Consider the following 18,465-nt stretch of genomic DNA (forward strand, 5'->3'; position numbering starts at 1 on the left):
AGGGTTCAGTAGGAAAGTAGAAGCTCAGATTGGATTGGAATGTTTTGAATTCAAATCCCGGGACCCCAAGCTGCAACTGCTTGACTAATTCCTTTAACCCTCAACTGCTCAGTTGTATGAATAAGATAAATATAGATAAGGGCATCTGCCAAATGCCATAAATCTAAATATTGTGATTTGCAACTCCAAGTGATCTTCTCAATTTTTTTCTTTAATGCTCTTTTAATGCTCTTAATTTTTTATTCTTTGTTATGAGCCTGTTTGTGACCTTAAGATGAAAAATTAGTTATTCTTAGGAATTTACTACATACACCATCTTTTACTCCATTTTTAAATAATAATAATAATATTAATAATAATAATAATAATAATAATAATAATAATAATAATAATAATAAATAATTAAATAATTAAATAATTAAATACAATTTAAGAACACAATAATAAAATGACCTTTTTTGTATATTTAAATAGATTTTCATCATTGCAGCCAAACAGGGATCCCTGAAGGTCCTGGATTCTACTTTGAGAACTTTTGCTTTTAAGAACCCCGTTTAAAACAACTAAAATTTACTTTTATCAGTCAAGTTACTGTTGCATTAAAATCTAAGGACAGGAATTAAGACTGACTGAAATTAACTGACAAATGATACTATTGTTGTTCTTCTGACCCTTTAATGGTGCTGCATCACTACAATCTGATTTCCTTTGCCTGCAGGCAACTCTGCTTATCATCAGCCTGATGAGCCTATGAGTAATAATATTCCATCACTTTCCAGTGTGTGTGTGTGTGTGTGAGTTTCTAGCTGAAGCCTGACCACTGGACTGACTGCTTTATGGTGAATACTCATTTTCACACGCTAATGAATGACTCATCTGGTACGTGGCTGTCAAATAAAAACTCCCAAATAATAGATTTACATCTTCCCAAATGGGAAAAACACAGTGCGCTCGTCCTTCAGTTGGTTAGGCAGTTCACCGGGGCACCAATTAGTCTTGATGGAAAGCATTTTCTGCGGAGCGGAAAAGGCTGGCTGTGCTGTTTCGCCTGATACGTGATTGATTGGAATATTCCCCCTCTGGTTTGGGGTTAGCTGGGAGTGATTAGAAAGAGTTCCTCACTGAGTGCACAGCATATCTCTTTATGATTCAACAGTGTGTCCTGCTGTCTCTTCAATGAGAAAAAATGAGGGGAAAAAACTACACAGAGTTTTGATCTGGATCTAAGACACAGCTGAGACTTTTTTTTTCTCGGTATTCAAATCTAAACATTGTTCACTGAAAGGATATTTGCTATGGTGATAAGCTGGAAGGCAAAAAAAGTGATTTAGCCAAAAGAGAATTGAGAAAACTACCTCGACTAGTCCCTGTTGTTTGTACACGGTTCATTCCAGCCCAGTTTATTCTTGATTAGTAGTTTAATGAATATTATTAAATCCAGTTCCATGTTCTAATTACAAAATTTCAGGCTCATACATCATTTTAATTGATATCCACCCTGTGCCACATGGGCTGCCAATATTTAATGAGAACAATCTCACCTGATGCCGCGGATAAGTGGTGGTGGTTCTGTTTCATTGTCAGCCGATGCGGTTCAACCCACTCGGCTCCACTCGTCTCATTAGTGCCCACTTACACTGGGAACTCTTCTTATACAGGGGTTGTTATAAGACACTTCTGAAAACACACAGTCTATAATAAGTGAGTTGAAGTCATCTGTTATCTATTTGTTACCATTATAGACAGCTAAGCAATGCACTGTTACAAGAACCGTATGTGGTCTTTAGTAGTATTGATAAGTAATCTCTATGACACTATTATTTTTACAGTATAATGAATAATTCTAATAATATAATCATTCCCATGGCTCGAGTTTGTGTTTCCCATTGTGTTTCCCAATACTAAACATAGCAAACTGAAAAGCTGTTTGATTTCACACACAAAAAAAAAAAAGCAATTCTGTCTTCTGTCCTTTTGTGGAATTTGGGTTTTGGTTGGACAATGTGTGTTAAAGTGGTGTATTGTGGGGTAAAGTCCTTAATGTCAACAGTCTCATTCTCTCTTGTGTCTGGGAGCATCTCAGGGAGTTTTTCTTCGCCACAGTCACCACAGGCTCGCTCATCAGGGACAAACTTACACTTATAAAGAACAATCGTTTTCATTCTTTATCACCACATAAAGCTGCTTTGAGACAATGTCCATTGTTAAATGAATTTAATTGAGATAAATAGAGTAAATATCCACCATTAAACCTCAGTCATGTTCATTAGACCCTGTACTGTATTCCACATGCACCTACTCGATAATGCTGATAATGCTCTTAATCAAGTTGATGACAGAATTGCCTGAAAAAGATCAGCTCAAATTGAGATGAAATCAAGGCAGATTTTTACTTTGTGTCATGACCTGGCTTGACTGACATGAATAGGCTGCATAAACCTACAATACCAGCTGAATAAATGAACTTCCTCAACTTCATAACATTCTGTTTATTTACCAGTGGTGGACAAAGTTAACAAACCATGTACTTGAGGTAAAGTAGACATACACTAGGTAAAATATGACTCCAGTAAAAGTGATCCCATTACACTTTCGCTTGAGAAAAAATACAAAAGAATTTGCCTTCAAATGATTTATTATGGCTGTAAAGTTCCTATTATCATTTTTGCCACAAGACTCTTTGCTTAATCAACTCAGTTTATGTAAAAGACTCGAATGTGACTCTTAGCTCACCAATCTATTAATACAATGATATTAATTAGTGAAACACTAAATGATATCGATTAAAATGAGTCCAAAACCTTGCAAATTAGGCCATGGGTTCTGTCACAAGTTCGAGTCAGGGGCCTCTTCCATCATTTACTCCTCTTTAAATATTCTGTTTGCTGTTGAACTGACGCTGAACTGTATGTTGGTAATAAGTTATCGTCAGATACCATCAAGTGCCAGTCAGAATAAGTTTATTTCGCTAAATGTAGTCAAAAGTAAGATATTTGACGCTGAAATGTAGTGAAGTTAAAGAAAAAGTCTCCCTGAATAGAAAACGTTCACTTCATTACTGTCAATCACTGCTATTTACCGTATCTTACAATCATTTGTGGTTAATTGGCGCCACAATATAATTTGTTTTAACAGAATTTAATGTGATGTGCATATTAAAACTTTATAATCAAGTTATTTTGTATTTAAAAGTTGTTTGGCCATGTTAATCCATTTATGGTATTCAAGCCCCTGCTAATGCATTAAGTTTTTGCATTTAATAGTAAAATACTGCATCTATTTATATCCAGTTTCAATCCTTTCACTACTCCTAGACCAGTATTCACTAGTTTAAGTCTAGGCTGCATGATGTGTGCAGGTTTTAGGAACTTTGCTGTTTTTAATTGGATGTTTATCACTTATTGTACTGCACCACGCTTCCTCCGATCTTCTAGCACTGCTCGACTGGTCCCACCATCTCTCAGGGTAAGAGGTGGGTATGCATTAAGACTCTTTTTTGTTCTGGCACTGAGGTGGTGGTATGAACTTCCCCTAGATGTCTGAACAGTCACTGGTTATCTTCAGGTGAAGACGTACATCTTCCTGAACCACTTGAACTAGCACTTATTTTCCTTGTTTGTTTATGTTTTTATGTATTTAAGTATTAAAGTGTCCTTAAATTCCTCCCAACCCCCAGAGGTTGAATGCTGATAGTATCCTAAGTTTGCAACCTTGTAAACCAGTGTTGATTTATTCATCGATAGAGACTTCAAAGCACTTTTGTACGTCGCTCTGGATAAGAGTGTCTCTGCTAAATGTCAAACACAAGCATTTCCAGACATCTTCCAGACTGTTATAATTAAGAGTTTTGTACAATAAAGATAGAGGAAAGCTCTGTGTGTGACAGCTCTTTGTGTGTTTCATTTAGATTGGAAGTCTATTATGTATATTAGGTGTCGGTTGTTATGACTTGGTTGAACTCTGTATTTAAAATTACACTTAAAAGAAACTGTATGTAAAAATAATTTGATGTGGATGGCAAAAACAAAACCTTATTCTGATATGTTTTCATGTATAGCTGTGCTTGTTCATCAATTGTTTACGAGCCACCTCTGATGCATTGGCTATGCAGATTTTCGAACAAATCAAATTTCTGACAAATTAAACAATCCTAGCAACCATCTTGGCCTCCAAATATGGCTTCTGCAAACTCCAAATGCCAAACCACACACAGACTCCTGCTCTGTATTTTCAAACTATTGATTGAATTGTTTTTTGCCACTGGTTTTATACCTGTTTCACTTTTTGGTGTCTCCATGCACACTGCATAACTTGGCCTGGTTTTAACTACATTTTTTGCCCATTGTTTTGGATTTGTTTGCTTGGAATAATAGTTTCTTGACTGCAGTACTGATTACAGTTAACTGCATTTATGTATACTTGTCATAAATTTGAGGCCATTTATTTTTGTAATAAATGAATTTATTATATATTTAAAATATTTTCTAAATGAGTATACTATATATATATATATATATATATATATCCTACCATTTTTGCCTCTAACAGAACGACTTAAGTAATACGGAGAACAGGAGAGAAGATGTTAGCAGACTGCCTCACACCCACCGTCAAACATGGAGGTGGAAGCTTAATGGATGGGGTTGCTTTGGATGGTAAGGTTAGAGACTTATTCCAGGTGAAAGGAATACTGAAACAACATGACTACCATTCCATAATTCATGGACTGGGACTGCATCTAATTTAAAACAGCTTCACTATACAAAAAGACAATGAGCCAAGCATACATGCAAGAGCTGTACTCTTTATTTAGAGAGCGAACAGTTGGCTGGAGTGTTATTAATCATGCAATGGCCTGCTCAGTCACTGCACCTAAGTCCTATTGAACTGTTTTGCGATAAACTGGATCACAAGGTCAGAAATAAATCTCCAACTAGTGAACACCTTTGAGAAGTTTTACAAGAGGCACAGCAAAGTCTTTTATATTTATAACTGTCAGGATGCGAGGAGTGTCTAAAGCAGTTATTCATGTTAAGGAAAGATTTTTCAATGAAAATAAAGTGTAACATCGGAACATTTATATATTTGTTTGGTCAAAGTAAATCATCATACCATTAAAATTACCTGGTGTGCTGCATATGAACAAGAGGAACATGCATGTGTCTCTTTTAAAAAACATAAATGTCTCGATATTTTCAAACTTTTTTATAAATGCACACATATAACATTGTACTTACGCTGTATACTTAAACGTGTGTGTATATATATATATATATATATATATATATATATATATATATATATATATATATATATATATATAAACACACATTTAAGTATACATATATATATATATATATATATATATATATATATATATATATATATATATATATATATATATATATATATATGTGGGGCCTGAGACTCCCAGCAATATAAATGGAGATACAGTGGTAAGGATGGAGAGCTAGATAGAGGATTAGAGAAAAACAAGAGAGAGAAGTTGAATGATGTCTGAAAGGTAAAAGCCTTCCCTCTACTTCCCTTTTTCCATCTTCCCTCTACACTAAATTGGCTCATTAGCCTGTTTAAATGTTTGAACATTCCTGAGTTGACAAGGAAAGAAAAAGACACAGAGAAAAAAAAAAGGGGCAGCGAACCCTCTCTTGGCTCTGACTTCGTTACCCTTTATTTGCTTAACGAGTCACTGCTGTTTCAGAAGGCAATTAGCAAGCCTTCTCTGACCCATCAGAACTCCCCCCAGCCCAGTCGAACCTGCCCTTGGTTAATATGCGTGAGAGAGAACAGTCTTCTGCCACTCACTCTCTCAGCAGGGGCACCAGTTCCCTCACCGTCCCCCTCCGCTTGGTGACTTTGCAGCACTGACAGGTGGGCTCAGCATCGCTCCAGGCTCGCCACAGGCACTCGTTCCTCAGTGACTGTGCAAGAAAATGAGTTTCACACTGGCTCGCAGATGAAGTGTTTAAAAACGATACAGCATAAGGATGGAAACCCGAATACCAAAAGTGTTTTGGGTGACATGAAGCGTTCAAGTATTTCTCTGGATAATGTTTTATAGCAGGAACAATGTTGTATTCTTTTTATTTAGGGCGGGTTTTAAGTCCCTTTTTTTCTATTTGGTAAAGCTTTTCTTACATTACAGCAAAAAAATAAATCTGTTCTTAGTCAAAAGCCTTAGGCTCTAAACATATAAAAAAAACATGTAAACCATTTTCAATCACTCTCGATCGTTTTGCTCTTAGACCAGCTTTCAGGAGTTCGAGCCAATCGGCTGCACGCTGTGTGCATGTTTAAGGAACTTTTTCGCCGTATTTCTTTGCAGCAACAAGATACTTTGGCAGTTGAAGTGGTATTAAATGTCACATAAAATAAGTCTAGACTGAATAATTAACCAATGTGTACAATAAAGGCAGGAGAAGTATAGCTCTTTGTATGGCGTAGGGGTGGCTTAGTGCTTAAGGCATTGGCTTTGGATGCCGAAGTTTAAATTCCAGCTACACCAAGTTACCACTCCTGGGTCCCTGAACATGGCCCTCAACCCCAAAGCTGCTCAGTTGTATCAATAAGAGAAATGTAAGTCGCTCTTGATAAGGGCATCTGCCAAATGGCGCAAATATACATGTAATTATTGTGTTTAATTTTGTGAGTGAGAAAAACAGTCAATCTAATTCACATTCAGTGCCGTGTTGAAGTCTGAAATGGTTGAAAATCCGTACAAATGCAATGTTAGAGTAGATAGTGACTGGCAGGAAATGCAGAGAAGAGAAAGAATAGGTGAGTGATTGTGAAAACAAGTAAACAAACTGTGCCTGAATATGAGTAGAATCTGATATTACACTGTAACAGGGTAAACAGATCCAGGACTGAGGAAGATGGAATTCTTAGCATTTTTTTTTGTTTGTTTCTCTTCATTTTTATGTGATTGTATCAGTTGAACAACTTATCCGGGGTTAATGTATTAATTCTCTAGTTTATTAAATACTTTTATTTATGTAGTAAATGGGGTCACCCTAATGGGGTCACCACAGCAGATCATCCGTCTACATACCCCCTGTCCTTCACATTTGCCTTTTTCAACCCAACTACCTGCATGTCCTCCCTCGCCACATCCATAAACCTCCTCCTTGGTCTTCCTCTTTTCCCCTTTTCCTGGTGGCTCCATTCTCAGCATTCTCCTACCGATATACCCCATGTCCCTCCTCTGCACATGTCCAAACCATCTCAATCTCACCTCCCTCACCTCGTCTCCAAAACGTCCTACATGCGCTGTCCCCCTAATAAACTCATTTCTAATCCTGTTCATTTTCGTCACTCTCAACGAAAACCTCAACATCTTCAGCTTAGTTGTATAAATCAGATCTGGAAAAGAACGTCTGCCAAGCTGGAGAAAAAAATATATAAATTAGATAAATATGATACATTGAGAACAAGGATTGGGTAATAAAAATACACAGAACCAGTGGTGATAACTTGTACTTTAGCTATCTAAAGTTGTGCTATAAAGTCTTTTGCCAGGCACAATGATGTGCACAAAACAGTTTTTTTTTATTCTGTTCTATTCTTTTACACAAAAGAAAGAGCAGCATTTAATTATATCGTCTGAGTTGCAAACATTTGGGTTACACCTCAAACTGCATACTGCCCTACCAAATAGTTTGTCACAAAACCACTTAATGCATGGGTACACAGTTTCAGAAACCCATGGGATCAATCCATCCTCGAGAACTGACACAGTATAGCCCATATTTTGTCTTCTGAAAATCTGTTAGCATTTTTCTACTATACAGGGCCCACATAAATAATATTCTTTTGCTATACTCAGTATTTAATACAGAAATCCAAGAATCCGGTTTTCCAGAAACTGCACTTCACTTGAAGACCCGAAATGAACATCAACAATTCCCTTGAGTCTGAGCACAGATTATTAACTGATTGAAACATCACAAGTACAGGCTTAAGACTGAGCTCCCAAAAGGCCATTGCAATAAAGGTTTTGTTCAACATTGTCCTCACTCCCCCCCCACAACAGTCAAAAAAGCAGACTGTCCACCTAAAGTCTGACATTTACTTTGTGCACTTTGCTGTCTAGTATATTTTACAGCTCGTCGTTATCTTATAGTTGTTTCCTATCTTGTTTCCTCTCTTTCCTCTTCCTTCCTGACCTGAACTCTTATAAACAGTCCTTGAAAACTTGCCTGCTTGTAGCTCTCAAGTTATTCAATTAGAATAATGTTCTTTTATGGTTGTTTTCTGACCTGCTTTTTGCTTTGAGGTCAAAATGTGGCTAAGAAAGAATTCTGTTGAAGGTGAATAGCATTTAAAGATTCTAAGCTTGCCAGATTTTTATAAATGCCTCCTTATATCACTATTTAAGTTTGCTTTGCACTTGAAATCCATTTGGTATTTTGGGGATTACTTAAGGAACTATGGAAATTCATGGAGTTTCATGTAGAACTACATTAGAGAGCTAGAATAGTTAACTTTTTTGACATTGGTATAGTATAAGGAAAGTTTATCCGTTTGGAGGAACAAGCATTCTCAGAACGAAACTGGGAATAAATAGGTATTGATGCACTCTATCAAATCCTGTCCTAAATCCAATAAAAAGTCTTTTGTTCTGGCTGCTGATCATAGCACTCCATTCAGTAAAGCTATATGGTCCAACCTGAGATCCAGCTCCTTCATTGCTGATCATCACACTGCTTGTGCATTACAATTAGTTACACTGGATTCCTGTCCAAAGCTCACCGCACATTTATCTGATCTGTTCAAATCATCTGATTCATTCAGTTTTAAATGTTGTGCACAATTCACTTTATGAAGCATAGCACGCTTCTTCCTGAACTCGAGAAATGTAAAAGAATAGAGATCCAAATACAGAAACAAATAGGAGAGTCACTATACTGTTCTTCATTTCTTTCTTACTTGCTAGCGGTCGACGGTGTAAAGTTGTCTCAGTGTGTATTTTTTTCTGTTTCAAACTGCAATTTTAGTGATAAAAGCATGTCTGCAAAAGCAAATGTATGTCTCCTTTACCTCTATAGTAAAATCTTTGACTTACTTACGATATATTTGACTTACAATGGAGTCATCATAACGTATCTCCATCTTAAGTAGCGGACTACCTGTATGTATATATATATATATATATATATATATATATATATATATATATATATATATATATATATATATATATATATATATATGACTGCTTGGACTGTCTGTGCCAGAACTCACACACCATGGGTTCACACTGGATTTTAAAAAATCCAGTATATGCCACACACCCATTCATTTACGGCATTTGGCAGACGCCTTTAACCAAAACGACTTTTGATTATCTCTGTTATGCAACTGAGCAGTCGAGGGTTAAGGGCCATACTCAAGGGTTAGGGTTAGTGGAAGTGGAAGTTTTGACAACCTTCTGATCAGAAGTCTAACATCTTAACGATTGAGCTATCCCTTCCCACTCAGGTTTAAATCCCAATACAAATACTGATATAGGTTCATTTAGATTTTAGCGATTTGGCTGAAGCCCTTATACAGAGCGACTTACATCTGTCTCAATAATACAGCAGCGGTGCGGTTAAGGGATCTGCTCAGGGGGCCTAGATTAGTGGGGCTGGGATTTAAACTCATAACCTTCTGATCCAAAGACCACTAAGCTACCACTTCACTTTAAACAATTCTTCCTATGAACATCAGTATGCAATATGATAGCATAAAAATGTTGCTATGGATTTTTGATCAAATTCATATAAAGTACATTTAAACGCAGCAAACACAAACTTAAAACTGGAACTTTTTTATGAACATGACCATGACTTGATGCAATTAATATTGTAAAATTCAAATATTGCAAAACCATTCAAGCAAAGTTAGCACATGTGAACCAGGATTCTCCTAATATCACTGTAGGACTTCAGAAGTTAGCTTGACAGTTATTGAATCCCAGGTGGACTAGATGGTTTAGAGCTGATGAAAAGCATAGTAGCTTGGCGTTTTCACCTGTGTGCCTCTTCTGTTGTCAGACCTCATCAGATGAAGCTGGTTTCTGCAGCATCTGTCTCTGTGTGTGTGTGTGTGTGTGTGTGTGTGTGTGTGTGTGTGTGTGTGTGTGTGTGTGTGTGTGTGTGTTAAACAGGAACAAGGCATTTGGACTGTTGAGAGGATTGGGGGATGAAGAGCCAAGAGTAAAAGACAGTCGGCACCTCAGCCTAGCAGCAGCAGCTGATGACTGTGGGAAGAGACAGATGCCTCGCTGTTTTGGAGAAGATCTCAGGGCAGCATGGACTTTAGAGTGCGTTTGTTTGCGCACAGATGGCATGTTTAATAAGTTGCATTATTTAAACTTTTTTTTTACATTTTTGCACATACTATTTTTTCCGCCTGTTCTGATACATGTTTATATTATAGTAACAATCTAAAAGTAATAATTTTGATACTTATAAATGCCCTTCAAAGACATTAATGTATGTAGGATAACAAATAAACCTACAGCAGGTCGATAAAAAATTTTTTCACAAGGCATTCGAAAGGTTATCATCTATCTTGTGCATGTTTTTGTAAATTCTTATCCTCTCAAGTGGCTCTTATATGATGGATGATGTGATAAATCAGAATACTGCAAGGGATAAATCAGGACTTTGTAAATAATCAATGCAGCCTAAATAATAATATGAAAGAGAGAGAGTGAGAGAGAGAGAGAGAGAGAGAGAGAGAGAGAATTCCAATAAATCGATACACCCATGGGTTTATCACGTGCCCTCCCCCCTAATTTGAGCAGCACGAGTTGTGATTATGTCGCTGGATGGCGCAGCGGTTAGGAGCCGGTGGCTGCAGCAGCGCAGCGCAGGAGAGCCGGAGCGCTCAGCTTTTTTGGACTGCTCTCTGCGCTTCAACCCTCCACTTCAACCACTCAGGGTTCTTTGAAGAGGAGAATTTCGGGTTCTTTATTAAGCATCCACGACAAACCGTAAAAACCCACCTCCACACACACAGTACTTTATAAAAAAAAAAAAAAATCAAAGAAAGAAAGAACGCGCTTTGCGCATTTGCGGCTCCACCGTTCTTGCGCACCGGCACGCCGGATAGATACTGATAGACAACACCGGCATGGAGGAGGACTCTTTTTTCTGAAAGAGGACGAGGTGAGAGGCTGAACATTGCAACAAAAAAACCGAGGTGAGTCCCATTAACTGAATTATTATACCTGCGCATTTTGGACAGCTGGTGAGAAAAGTTTGAAAACTGACCAACAATGGGACAGAAAATGTACTGCAAAATATTACAACTACTCAGGTGCAGTGAAGATGCTTCACTCAACCAGTCGAAATGTCTAACCCATGACTAGACTGGGGTAGAGACCCCAACATACCAACACTTACCAGTGATTTAGATTAAAACCTTGGTATCATGTTACATTTCATCCTAATTCTTTTCAGTAAATCTTCATCAGAGTGTTAAAAAGGGTTCAATTTTTAAAATGTGAAATAATGAGAAAGTGGGCTAAATTGATCTAGATTATATACAGACTAATCCCTAATGTTGTGCTGATTTTAGGCAGTTTAACTTTGAGTTTTAGTTGAATTCTGTACCATGTGTTAAATAAACATGAAATTGCAATGAAAAGAAACTTTTTTCTGACGTTAAAACCATTCCTTTATTCTCTCCCTTCCTCTCTGCTAGGGTTATACCCAATAAGATATTGTCAGCACTCTTTTCTAAAATTCATTGTTTTGGGCCAAATTGATTTGCTATTGATTTTTTTTGCTGAAGTGTGCTTGAGTAATGCTTGTCTGTACTTCGGTGATTCTCCATGAAAAGTGCTTAGAGTTGATCTGTCTCATGGGAGCAGCTTCTCCATTCCTTGAATGCAAATGCCATTTGACAGTTCTGGCCTGATCAATTTCCCTAATTTGTCTGCATTCCTGAACCCCTTTTTTGAATCATAAAGACTCTGTATAGTATGTCGACATCTCAGGCTGGTTTCCATGAAAAATGGCTTGTGCCGACTTGCAGCGTTTTTATGGAGAATTGGGGTTCGTGCGGCTGAGCTTAATGTTGCTTCGGACCAGATTTAACATTGTAGACCAAATGGAATTGCCTTAAAACAAATATCAAGCTCCACTGGCCAGGATATAATTTGGCATTTGGCATCACAACGTATGTGCATTAAAAAAAAATACTTGGACTGTTTTCTGCCCAGTGGGTACATTTTTAATCACACTGGTCTGAGTAAATCCAATGGCCATGGGCTTGTATATAGATTAGGGTATAATTTTCTGGCTTTGTGGACTATTTCCATCTTTTTTAGCTCTGTTATTGTTAAATAATATAATTTGGCAAAATTGTGATTTGAAACCTTATTTACAGTCAAATCAGATTTCTGTATATGATTGAATTAGTACAAGATGCCAACAGTAGACTTACCCACTTTTCATAAGCCAATCAAATTTAAGATGAAAGAAAAATATCCTGCTCACTCGAATATTCTTTTCAGTCACAGACTGAAGCAAATCGTATGCAGATTTCCATTTCAGTTTATTTTCAATCTGTTCACATTGCTTGAGTAGCCAAACCTGATTTGTTTGTCCAAACAGTTACCATGTTTGCTCATATCTCCTCACTGGTTGTGAAAGTAATGAAACAAAGAATGTGCATACTGACTTGTTGTATGCAGAGCAGCTGAAACTTTAATTGCGCCCAACATGGAGGTTCTGCAGTGGGTTGTGTTTAGTACAGTAATATCTGGTCAGTACAGATAACACCTAAAATGTACCGCGCACCACGTCTGTTGGTTTCGTCACCATTCCAACTGTCTGACGTTAGATTAAAGATTATATAGCAGACTTTGCAGCATTGACTTCACATATGCGATATATCCAACAGTGTTTGCTCGATGTGTTTTTCTTTCAACTGTACAATTCCTTGAATCAATATAATGGATTTATAGGGCAACAGCTTCTTCTTTTCAATGGCAAATGAACAATTAGATCACAATTTGCTCCAAATGCACCAACCAGATCAAGTTAATGAGTCAGAAGGTTCTTGTTTAAATTTGAACGCAACCATTTAACAAAAATAAACCACTGTGAATCTTAATGAGCTCAATGTATTGGTTGTTTTGCAGAAATCATATTTATATCATTGTGGCCTGCGGCTGTCTTAGTCAGCGTCACACTTCATTCACCTCTACTAAGCCCACACTTGGGCGTATGCTCCCAAACTAATGTCAAGAAAATAAAAGATAAACAGCCTATTTTTATAAATGTAGTTTATATAGTAGTCAAATTTGACTTGCAATCAGGAGCAATGATAATCACACTACCATTATTAAAACTTTTACCATAATTCAATACTACAGAGATAAGATCGATTTTATTTATTTTTTAGCAGGCACTACTTACTTTTTTGTTGGGTCTTGTTTGACCAAATCTGCTGAATAAAACTGAGTAAAAGAAGCTGGTGGTCACTACGGCACTATGGCAGGTACTTCATTAATATTCCTCAGAGCCCTCTGCTTCCTCTGCACTTTAATTCCCTGTGATAATAGGGTGTGTGTGTGTGTGTGTGTGTGTGTGTGTTTCCTTTCCCCACATTGTTAATTCTGTCTGTGTTCCCCCTACTAGCCCTCGCAGTTGGATATTGAGTAGCACTTCCTGCATCCTCTTTTTTTTTTTTTTTTTATCACACCGCAAAACCTTTTAGTGTCCTGATTTATCTAGTGACAAGTAAAATTGCTTTTTAGAGTAAGCATGGCTGTACCCTCAAAGCTATATAAGTTATTTCCAAGTATGTTATTTACTCCATTTCTATGCAATTATTGGATGATTACACCCGATTAACACTAATCTCACTGGTCATTTTATTAGGAACACCGGTGCTCCGGCTCATTCATGCAATTTATCCAAATGATCAATTGGCATTTTGGAAATCTCAGTTTTGTGCTCACAGTAATCTCAGATTTCTGCTACAGGATGACAGATGTTGAACAAGATGCAGTCTTCTGTCAGTCTGTTTGTAAATATCTGCTTCAAGGCTTTAAAATGTGAACTCATCTTCTTCTCACCATGGCTGTAAAAATGACAAAACAATGATAAAAATATGAGTTTGATCAGTTTTGGCCATTCTATTTAATCCTCTTTCATTACTAACATTTACATTTATGGCATTTGGCACACACCCTCATCCAGACCGACTTAGAATTATTTTATTCATATAACTGAGCAGTTGAGGGTTGAGGGCCTTGCTCACGGGCCCAGCAATGGCAGCTTAGCGATGGTGTGATTTGAACTGTTCAGAGATACAACATTAAAACATGACATTTCTGTACACATAACTGCAGCACACTGGATTGTTTTTCACCATACAATATAAACTCTGAAGACTGTTGTGTACGAACATCAGCAGTTCTCGGAAATACCAAAATATCTGGCACCAAAAACAAAAGCCACACCAAACAAATGATTAAAATCACATTTTCCTTCCCACATATGATCATGTGATGTCTGATGTGAACTGAAACCCGGGTCTCTACAACAGTCATCTTTGGAACATTCATCTTTGGATACACAATCCTCCTGTATGTGAATAAGGAATTGCATTGAATTTCAATAATATGTGAGTATGCATTATTGATGGCACTATAATACAATTTGTTGTTGCTTGTAGAGAGCGAGGCTGCGTGCTGTAATGATTGCAAGGAAAAGCTTTTGACAGGGCATGAAAGTGTTGCCTCACACCGGTCATTTAATTACACTATTGACTGACACGGGTTATGGTGATGTGTCACCTCTCTCATGCATATTTCACCACACATGTACATCTTTGTTGTTTCGGATTGTCTGTTTTAAACATGGGCTGGCGTGCAAATCGCTGAGTCTCAACGCATGAAAGAGTATTAATAGAAAACATAAAATAGAAGGAGGGAAGTAACTGGTTGCTAACAGGGTCGGGAAATAATAGTTCGACTCCTCCAGTTCTACAGTACTGTACTTGCATTTGAAATGCTACCTCATGTGTCACATTTTCAGCTTAAGGAAGACAGAGCCGGCATTACTGATTGGCCAATTTGATCAGAAATCCAAGAATGAGGCGATGAAAAGGTTTAAAAAAGATATTTGTGGACTAATAATTATTTTCCTGTGATTCTCTCACGGAAACCCTATCAGTAAAGGATCATAATATGTGGAGGAAAAACATGTTGTGTGTTTGAGTTAACGAGTGTGTATATATGTGTGTGTTTTTTGCTCCCTTGCTATATTTTAAGCAGCTGCGAGATATTTCCCAAGAGATACTCGTCTGTCTCCGACTCTCTGTTCCCATCTGTGAGATTTGCTCAATAGTGTTTCTCTTTTTTTTTTTTATTGAATCTTGCGCATTCTCACCGGCAAAATGCTCCCGCATGATAAAAGCGCTACCTGTGTATTCTAACTACCTGGAGTAGCCAGCTTCGCTGCTGACGTGAATATGATATAAATGTATGAAGGCTTTATATGTTATGAAAAAAGAATGACTTTCTTTTCAGTGAGATTTAGTTTGAAAGATAAAGAGCTGTCAAAATCATGGGAGAAATGTGCAGGATGTTTGCAACTAGATTGCTGGTTTTAAAACAAACACTAAAACACAGGCTGCGTTTTCCTCCTCTATTGTTACAAGATGACATTCTGTCTCTCTTTGTGCTTGCAGGCAGGTAGGAGCAAAATGGATGATGCTCGATCTCAGGAATTGTTTGTAATCAACAATGTGGTTTCCCAGTCAATATCACGCCTCTTCCAGGTGTTTGTCTCTTATCGTTTATCACTGGGTTTGTACACATGTTCCAAGCGATGGACGTTGTGTGTAATGACCTGTATCCAATAAATGGACTCCGGTCACTTTTATGGCCGAAAGGAATAAGTTGTAATTCATGCCCCCCCGCCCAAAAAAATCTCAGGTCGCCTTTAGGCAATCGATGCTAGCAGACATTCATTGTGGAGATCCCACCTTATCACTGTCACAGCCGTTCTTGTAATGTCAGCCACTTGGTGAGCCGTTTTTTCCCCTTAATGTCTTGTAATGACAGCCGCACCTTTTATTCCCCCCCATTGATTGAGCGCCTTTTTATTGAATTTCCATTGAAGTGATCGTTTCTTCACGCAGACCCATTGTATTTAATTTCACACCAGAGAGACACTTTCTGCACGACTGGTCGCGGTGCCAGTGACGGATAGAACTTCACTTCTCAGGCTAAGTTCAGCTAGAGAGGATCCACAACACAAAACCAAATATTCAAATTACAGACGATACACTCACTCTTCCTGGCAAGTTCTATTTATTTCATTCATTTATTTATCCTTAGTAAGCACTTTAGCCTGAGCAGGGCTGCAGTGAAGCTGAAATTTACCACAGGAATACTGTATGAATGGTGAGAATACACATTATATGTGATGCCTGGTCAACCTACACATACCTAAGGGCAATTTTGCATAGCCGTCCATCAAGCAGCATGTTTTTGGGACGTAGGAGAAAACCAGAGAACTCATTGGAAAGCCACATGGAGACAAAACTCAGAGCTCAGGATCGAATCCAGAACCTTGGAGCTGTGAGGCAACAACTCTACCATCTGCACAATCACGTTTGCTTTGGGCATACCCAGAATCTTTTTTGTCTTTTGTTTCCTGATTTAAAACCACTATGCTAAACTGTTCATTGTTATGACAGACATAAGATTACAGCGAACACGGATGGTACATGGCATTGCACCCATTTGGCAACAATAGATTTGGAGGGTCAAAGATCAACGTGAACTCAGAGCCAGACATCATTAGTTTGCCTGGCTAGCAGAGGCCCTTTCTCCCTCGGCTCTCGCCCTGTGCATGGTTGTCCATCATGCTCTCCAGGAGGCTCCTGTGCTTCTTCCATCTCTCTGATAGTTCTCATAACTGCTGTCATGCTCTATCAGTTCCTCTAATATCGCTGGAACGTCTGTGGGCCGTGGCACCATCTATCTCCCCGACTGTCACAGGTGGTTAAACGCTATTATTCACTGGTGGACATCACTGTACTGCCTTTAAGCCTAAACACAGTGTCTTTCACAGGGTTATGGTCTTACCAAGTAAACTGATTTCTGTTCTTGTGGTTGTTTACCACTCCATCAACCAGATCAAAGTTTAAATCATTAACTTTGCACTATAGATGTGAAAAATCCTCTGAAACCATTCTACGCTTAGACCGATTCCATTATCTTATCCCTGTGATCCTTCTTTGCACAAAGGATATGTTTGGTCAGCTAAAGAGAACATTTAGAAAAACCTAAGGAATAGGCTGCAGCTTTAGCGCGGTATCTGTAGGTTTGAGCTCATGCAATTTCAGGCTTTTAAGAACCTTTAAGGCAAAATTAAATATTACATCAAATAAGGAATTAGCCAGTTCATAAAACTGACTAATTAAAACCAAATAATGATGACACAGGCTACTTGCATGCTTCTGTACACAATTATTCTATTATAATGTACATTTATGCATTTTCTTTTATAAATATGTAATACATTTTTTCCTTTTAGTGCTAAATACATAAACTGGAGGAATGTCGAATGATTGCTGGCTGGAAGTTGCTGCTTTAATGCTAACAGTTTCAGTAGTATTTTGCTAACGAGCTCACACATATTGTTTGGGCTTTTTCCCCTTGCATGTGTTATTCCACAGTCATAGGACCCATAGACACAAACTTAAAGCATTTCTTAAAGCATTACTTAAAGCATTTCTTTGAAGCTTATTCCTCATAATGGAACAAAAAAATGTATATTACTAAAACCACACCACTCAACTAATATACTGTGGCCCTTTTCTATCTAAAGTTTCCTGTTCAGTTATTGGGTCAAGTTATGATTTAAATGTTGGCCAAATTGCATTGTTAAAATGATATTTAAGTAAAGTAGACTTGAAATCTTTACTTCAAATGCCAATACATTGTTTCAAGTATATATTTTTAGTATGCATTACTTTATGTATAAGCATTACAGAATTGGCAGATTAAAATGATTAGACCTGAGTAGTTTGAAAGCTCGGATACTTTTAACATTACAGACCAGGAGGTGGCATGGATTATTGTTGATTGATTGATTGATTGATTCATTCATTCATTCATTCATTTGTCAGTAACCACATCTCAAGAAAGTTAAGTCTAAACAGGGACACATTCTGGATTGGACACCCATCTTTCAAAAAGCACAGCACTCTTTATACAGGTAGTCCCTAATTTACGATGGTTCGACTTATGATTTTTTGACCTTATGATGATGATATCGATACGACAAAATTTCGTGCAGCAGGCCAGCATAGCTCCACTCGCAAATCGTACTTGTAGTTCACCCGCCTCCTGCCACATACATAGATTATACAGTACGGTACTGTAAATTGATCAATTTTGTACTGTCATATTTTTTATTAACAAAC

General features: G+C 37.6%; 1 protein-coding gene and 1 long non-coding RNA gene across 3 annotated transcripts in view; one reads left to right on the forward strand and one right to left on the reverse strand.

Annotated features, from left to right (window-relative positions):
* Window positions 1-13,588, reverse strand: part of LOC124393372 — a 54,167-nt gene extending 40,579 nt beyond the window's left edge. The window contains exons 1-2 of the long non-coding RNA XR_006927316.1: window positions 13,437-13,588; window positions 1,542-1,677 (exon numbers count right to left, since the gene is read on the reverse strand). This is a non-coding gene — a long non-coding RNA (uncharacterized LOC124393372). The remainder of the gene's footprint in view (window positions 1-1,541; window positions 1,678-13,436) is intronic.
* The window catches only part of LOC124393371 (roundabout homolog 1-like), a 204,017-nt gene continuing 196,291 nt past the window's right edge, over window positions 10,740-18,465 (forward strand). The window contains exon 1 of one of the 2 annotated variants that reach the window (XM_046861141.1): window positions 10,740-11,211. The gene's annotated coding sequence lies outside the window, so the exon portion shown is untranslated. The remainder of the gene's footprint in view (window positions 11,212-18,465) is intronic. The other variant, XM_046861140.1, reaches the window with a different exon arrangement.

Source organism: Silurus meridionalis, chromosome 11, assembly GCF_014805685.1.
Source record: "Silurus meridionalis isolate SWU-2019-XX chromosome 11, ASM1480568v1, whole genome shotgun sequence".
Taxonomy (NCBI): domain Eukaryota; kingdom Metazoa; phylum Chordata; class Actinopteri; order Siluriformes; family Siluridae; genus Silurus; species Silurus meridionalis.